Raw genomic sequence first — 6,728 nt, 5'->3', positions numbered from 1 at the left:
AGATGAACATATGCAACATTTGAATTTGGTCCTCAAGAGATTGCAAGAAGAAAAGCTCCTAATCAATGTGGACAAGTGTCTTTTTATGCAGGAAGAATTGGTGTATCTTGGTTTCATAGTTCAAGGTGGAAGCATCAAGACGGATCCTGAGAAGGTGGAGAACATCTTGAATTGGACTTCTCCAAGGTCAATGACTAAAGTTAGAAGCTTCCATGGCTTGGCTTCCTTTTATAGGAAGTTTATAAGAGGTTTTAGCCAAGTTTGTGTACCTATCCTAGAAAAAATCAAAGGGGTGCAGAAGTGCAAGTTTGTATGGACCAAGGAGGCTGAGGAAGTTTTTCAAAGTCTCAAACAAAAGGTAGCAAAGCAACCTGTACTTTCTTTTCTAGATTTCCAAAAGGTTTTTACAATTGAGTGTGATGCATCTAATGTTGCTATAGGGGCTGTTTTGAGCCAAGAGGGTAGGCCCATTGCATTTTTTAGTGAGAAACTCAATGAGGCAAAGAGGAAGTATTCCTCATATGATTTGGAAATGTATGTCTTAGTTCAAGCCTTGAAAAAGTGGAGGCATTATCTCCTTCCAAAATAATTTGTTGTTTTTACTGACAATCAAGCACTTAGCTTCTTGAATAGCTAGGAGAAGTTGAGTCACAAGCATATGAAATGGGTGGAATCTATCCAAGCATATACCTTTACAATAAAACACAAAAAGGGAGTTGCAAACAAGGTGGCATATGCCTTGAGTAGAAGATCCTTGACAGTGCAAAAGGTGAAGTGGCAAACTGTGGGGATTGACTCCTTGAAAGGTATGTATGAAGGTGATGAAGACTTTCATGAAATTTATAAAGTTTGTTTTGATTTTTCTGAAGCATACCATGTTGAATATGGTGATTACTTGATCCAAGATGGTTTATTTTTCAAAGGACATCAACTATGCATTCCTAGGTGTTCAATGAGGGAGAATATTGTGAAAGAAAAGCATTGTGGAAGCAGGAGTGGACATTTTGGGTTGGATAAAACCCTTGAGTAGGTAAGAAGACATTATTTTTGGCCTAAGATGCAAAGTGATGTGAGGAAATTTGTTGAAACATGCACTATTTGTTAGAAAGCCAAAGGCACTTCCACTAATGCGGGTTTGTATCAACCATTACCCATACCTACAAGGCCTTGGGAAAGTTGTAGTATGGATTTTGTAATGGGATTGCCTAGGACTCATAAAGGCTTTGATAGGATCTTTGTTGTTGTAGATAGGTTCAACAAGATGACACATTTCTTGCCATGTAAGAGTACAAGTGATGCAAACTATGTAGCAAAATTGTTTTTCAAAGAGATTGTAAGGATACATGGGCTTCCTCTAACAATTGTGTCTGATAGGGATGTGAAATTCATTGGCCATTTTTGGAGAACCTTATGGAAGAGGTTGGGAACAAACTTTAACTTTAGTTCAGCCTACCATCCACAAACAGATGGGCAAACTGAAGTTGTGAATAGGTCCTTGGGAAACCTATTGAGATGCTTGACAAAGCAATATGGAGAGAAGTGGGATGTTGTACTTCCACAAGCTGAATTTGCATTCAATGATTCTGTGAATAGGAGTACAGGAAGGAGTCCATTTCAAATTGTGTATCGGCAGAATCCAAGAGGCATCTTGGAGTTGAGAGACCTTCCACATGATGGGCAAACCAATGCTCATGGTGAACAATTTGCTGATAGCATGAAGGAAGTGCATGATCAAGTAAGGCTAGCCCTCCAAAAGAGCTCACAAAAGTATAAGGAACTTGCTGATAAGAAGAGGAGGGATGTACAGTTTCAGATTGGTGATATGGTGTGGGTGTACTTGAGGAAAGAAAGATTACCAAAGGGGAAGCATACAAAGTTACTCATGAAGAAAGTGGGTCCTTGCAAGGTTTTGAAGAAACATGGGTTGAATGCCTATGAGATATCTCTTCCCTCTAACCTTGGTATTTCTCCTATCTTTAATGTATGTGATCTAACACCCTATAAAGGGCATGTTGCTGCAGATACAAAGGTTCATGTGAAGGAGATTCAAGAGGACATTGCTGATATACCTTCTCATGCACCAAAGAAGCCTGAAAAGATCATAGATGAAAGGGTCATCAAGAAGACCAAAAATAAAGAATACAAACAATATCCTGAGAAATGGGTAGGACACCTTATAGAAGAGGCAGTATGGATGGATGAGGCAGAAATTCTTAAGCATGGTACTTCATTGGACCAACTTATCTCATGTGGAAATGAGATCAGCCCACCCCAAGAGTATGGTGCAGGGGCACAAGCCTAAGAATTCATCATTTCCTCTTTCATTATTTCATGTTTTGGTTTCAAGGTGTTGTACAGGATCCGAGAATCCTATGTTCATGTTTTGTTTTGAAAATAAAGTCCTAATAGTCCATTTTGTAAGACCTAGTGGCCTAGGGTGCATCATAAACCCTATGGTCAACTATGGTCAAAGGGACTTGGGATGTGTAGATTTAGTGAGTTATGTGTATTTTGGTCTATTTAGATCCAAGATAATATGTTTAGGCTCCTAGGTCTATGTTTGAAGTTAATTTGTTGGCAAATTGCAAAATCGTCAAAAATTGACAAAATGTGCCAACTTGGTGAACAACTTTTTGAAAAGTTGTTAAAATCAGTTCCCAACCTTCACAACCACTTTGTTTTAGTTGGAAAATTTTGAGATGGATATATAATTCCTCAAAAAAATCTTTTGAGGTTGTTGTGTGTGGGCATTTGTAATTTGACATTTTGAAGCAATAAAAAAATACTGTATTTTCCTGCAAATTTGCTATTCTTCCGGTTGGTACGGAATTTCACGAACTCCAAACTGAAAAATTATTTCATGGGGAGTTATAGGGGTGAAATAACTTTCTTTTGAGTCAGACCAGAGCTTTTTAGGTGGAGTTTTGAGCAAGTTATTGTGTAACAGTCCAAAACAGCTCGTGAAAGGGCATAAACCAAGGGTTTCACCTTTTCTTTCCCTTTTCTTCCAATTTAATCATGGAAAAAGTCTAAAAATTGGTTGGGTGGAAGATTTGGGATTTTAATATGATGTTCAAGAGGTTTAAGACCAGGGGAATGTGTTTGGAGAATATTTTCTTCATGTTTGAAGCTAGACATCTCCATGTGACTGGCATATGGTGGTGAAGAAGACTTTGACATTTCCCCATAATTTTTTATCAGATGCAAACCAAGACTTGTAACTTTGGATTTGGTTATTTTTTGAGTTCCCCAAGGTTTTTCAATTTTTTCCCTTGAGAAATTTCCAATTGGAAGGGTAGTTCCTTTGTTAAAGTGCTCATTTAGCCCCTTTTAGCCTAGTTGAGGGTTTACTAGAAATGGTATTTGTAGGAGGTTCTAGATCAAACCCTTTCATAAAAAAGTTTTGTCCTAGTTTTTGAATGGTGAATATAAAATAAAATTGCTTGGTCCTTTGTATTTTTTGGGAGAGAAACCAAAAAGTCACTTTTGAGGGCTAGTTGGTTAGAATAGCCATTTTGCACTTTGACCCCTTTGAGACTTGATCAACCCAATCTGGGGGTTTTTTACCATCATTGGAGGTTTTTTGATCCTAATAAACTTTATTTGAGTCTTTTTGGACTTGTATAACCATTTTGGAGGGGCGTGAGCCATTTGAGCAACTTTTGAGCACTTTGCTTGTGGGGTTGACAAACCAAAGTTGATAGCATTTGTAAAATGTCTCAGTGGGGGGTTATGGGGATGAAAACAATTGAAATGAGACATTGATTTTCTGCTTGTTGAGGTGTGAGGTCTGGTTGGGAAAACCTCTTTTGAAAGAGATTGAGTTGCCAGTTGAGCAAGTGAGCAACTTGGAGCATTTTCAAGTTGTTGGAACCATACCTCTACATCAATAATATTTACAAAACTTTATTTTTTAATAAATAAAAAACTGTATTAAATTTTTTTTTTTGACAAACAACAATAAATACATTCCATGGCTTGTGGACTTAACACCTCTATAGCCGTGGAGGAACCCACATATTGTGGGTGGCGCTGCCCATAGTCGTGGGAACCCCCACGATGTGGGTAGATATCTCCTCACAACCATGGAGGAACCCACAGATTGTGGGTGGAGCTTCCCACTATCGTGGGTGCTTCTCGCGGTGTGGGTGCTCCCCATAGCTGTAGTCTCCCACGGTGTGGGTGAAGGCCCACATAGCCGACACAATTTATTTTTTAACAAAAAAGATCTATATATAATTTTTTTGAACATTACTCAAAGAGTAAAATAAAAGATATGAAATTAAAAAAGTTTTCCCAACATTCTCAAAATAAAAATAAGTCTTTTTTTTATTGCTATAGGATTCATTTACGAAATGAATTGACAAAACCCCAATTGAAGGCATATATATTCCAACAAAAGAGTAACACAATTCAATAGTTAAAAACAACCAAAGTCTCATGATTGAATCATGAATCTAGGAAATTCTCAAATACAAACAATCCACTAGCAATAATCTTCTGATAAATAGGGAACCCATAAAGATTAAATATCTGAAAACTAGATAACCCATCAAAACCCATGCAACAACAAAATATTAAAAAAAATAAAGTTTTTCGGATATGAATAATCGATAGAGGATTTCAACTAATCTAATCTTCATATCAACAGTACAAAGGGAATATAAAAACCCCTACCTTAAATCGCAATTCTGATATAACTTGCAGGCAAAGCCTCAGCTCTAGTTCCCAACAACACACAAAAAAAAAATCAAAATCCATTTCCCTAAAAACCCCAAAATCCTGCATCCTATCTTCTCTCCAAAATTCACCACAAAACAATTATTTTTCCCCTGTTTTCTTTTAAAAGCCATTACCAGGAAAAACATGCACACAACACCCCCCTACCCCAAATTTCTTCAGTGCAAGAGCCTCTCATATTCCTCTCCAAAAAGAAGCTTATAATAATTTCTCAAATGTAACTCCCCAATGCATGTGAGAATTCCAAATTAGTAAAATTCATTCATTTCTTTTGTAACTCCCTTCATGCAAAAATAATAGAAATCAATTAAAAATAAATTACTTTTAAAAATTAATTTCTTTGAGCACAATCCAATGCCAAGTTAAATGCCATAATTCCGAAATTAATTAGTCATTTACAACAAGGATAAAAATAAATTTAATTAAATTCTTGCACAATTTGAATTTTATTAATTAAATCATTAATAAAAAATATTCAAGTACTATTTGCATATTAAATTAATTTTTTTTGCAGAAATATTTAAAATCCCTTTTTAATAAATTATTTTTTGAACAATAGTTTAGATTAATCACTTGACTAAGGTAGGTAAACATATTAATACACAATCTTTCAATTATATTAATTAATTAATCATTAATATTTAATTACCTTTAAAAATATTAATATTAATACTTTTTTTAAAGTAAAACATTACACTAAAACACGGGCAAGGAACTGAGACTAACAACTTGAAATACCAATAGGACCAACATTAACATGACCAAAAAACAAAGAACAAGGGTACTTGATAGGGGTCTTGTTCCCATAGGAACGATGGCATGACAAGGGTCTGACCGATAACTCCAATTTCCACTTTATCATTGGGTTATAGAGCACGCTCAAACCTGAAGGTTCAGGTGGTGTCAATGCTCGGTACCTATAACTGCATAAACAAACTATTGCACATGTACATACAACTATATAATATCATACCGTGAAAAGGGAATGGAAGCGACATAGCTTGCCCGTAAAGAGCAGTGCGATGCTTTTCCCTTTCACCCAAGCACATCAAGGATAAAGAACAGACCATGTCAGAATAGATAAACATTGATAAATATGCAGATTAACTCCTAACATCACATATATAAATTATCCATCTCAATAATCATCTAACTATCGGAGCATAAATAACATCAAACAATCACATCATGGTCAACAATAAGAAAATCATCATTAAGCCTATGATCCTTAGAGCATATATCATAAATAGGCACACAAATAACAACAAAGATAATCCAAAGTCAAACTAGGTTAAATCGACTCTGATCAAGGGAGAGGGTATTACATCCTTCCCCCCTAGGATTTGACTTACTCCTGGAAGTCGCAAGGCTAAGAGAGGAAAAACAAAAACATCTTAGTCATAACACATATATTAAGTAATTCTAAAATCCTCATTCTACAAATATTCTTGCAAAACAAAGATTCTCTTCTGAATTCCTTATCAGAAAGTGGACATATCATAAAGTACAAACATCAAAACTTACACTTTTCAAAGATGAGAACACTTCCTTAACATCTTTATCCACCATATAAATGACAGATATACATCTAATTCAACATCCCAACATACTCTTCTTTCTACACATCAGGGGAAACATAACATACTTTCAGATTAAGCTCTTTAATTCAGTCATAACTAATGTATCATTTATCATCTAAGGTTCGTAACACATACACATGAAAGAAGAAGAGAGTTCATAGTTCATATGTCATATCACATCAACACCCACTGCAATCATAAAGCACCAAACAATCTCAATCTAAGAGAGGCAATGAATATAATTACATACATCAACCATCTAATGCCAACTTAGCTCAAATAGAATCCATGTCTTTAGGCATCCAGAAGCACACGTCAAACAATCAATCTGCAGACCAAAAGTTTATCACAAGCATACAACCCAATCTTCTTACTCCATTTCACACTCTATTATATCTTATGATTCAA

Source organism: Cryptomeria japonica, chromosome 6, assembly GCF_030272615.1.
Source record: "Cryptomeria japonica chromosome 6, Sugi_1.0, whole genome shotgun sequence".
Taxonomy (NCBI): domain Eukaryota; kingdom Viridiplantae; phylum Streptophyta; class Pinopsida; order Cupressales; family Cupressaceae; genus Cryptomeria; species Cryptomeria japonica.
The sequence above is the reverse complement of the archived record's forward strand: the minus strand, read 5'-3'. Positions refer to the sequence as shown.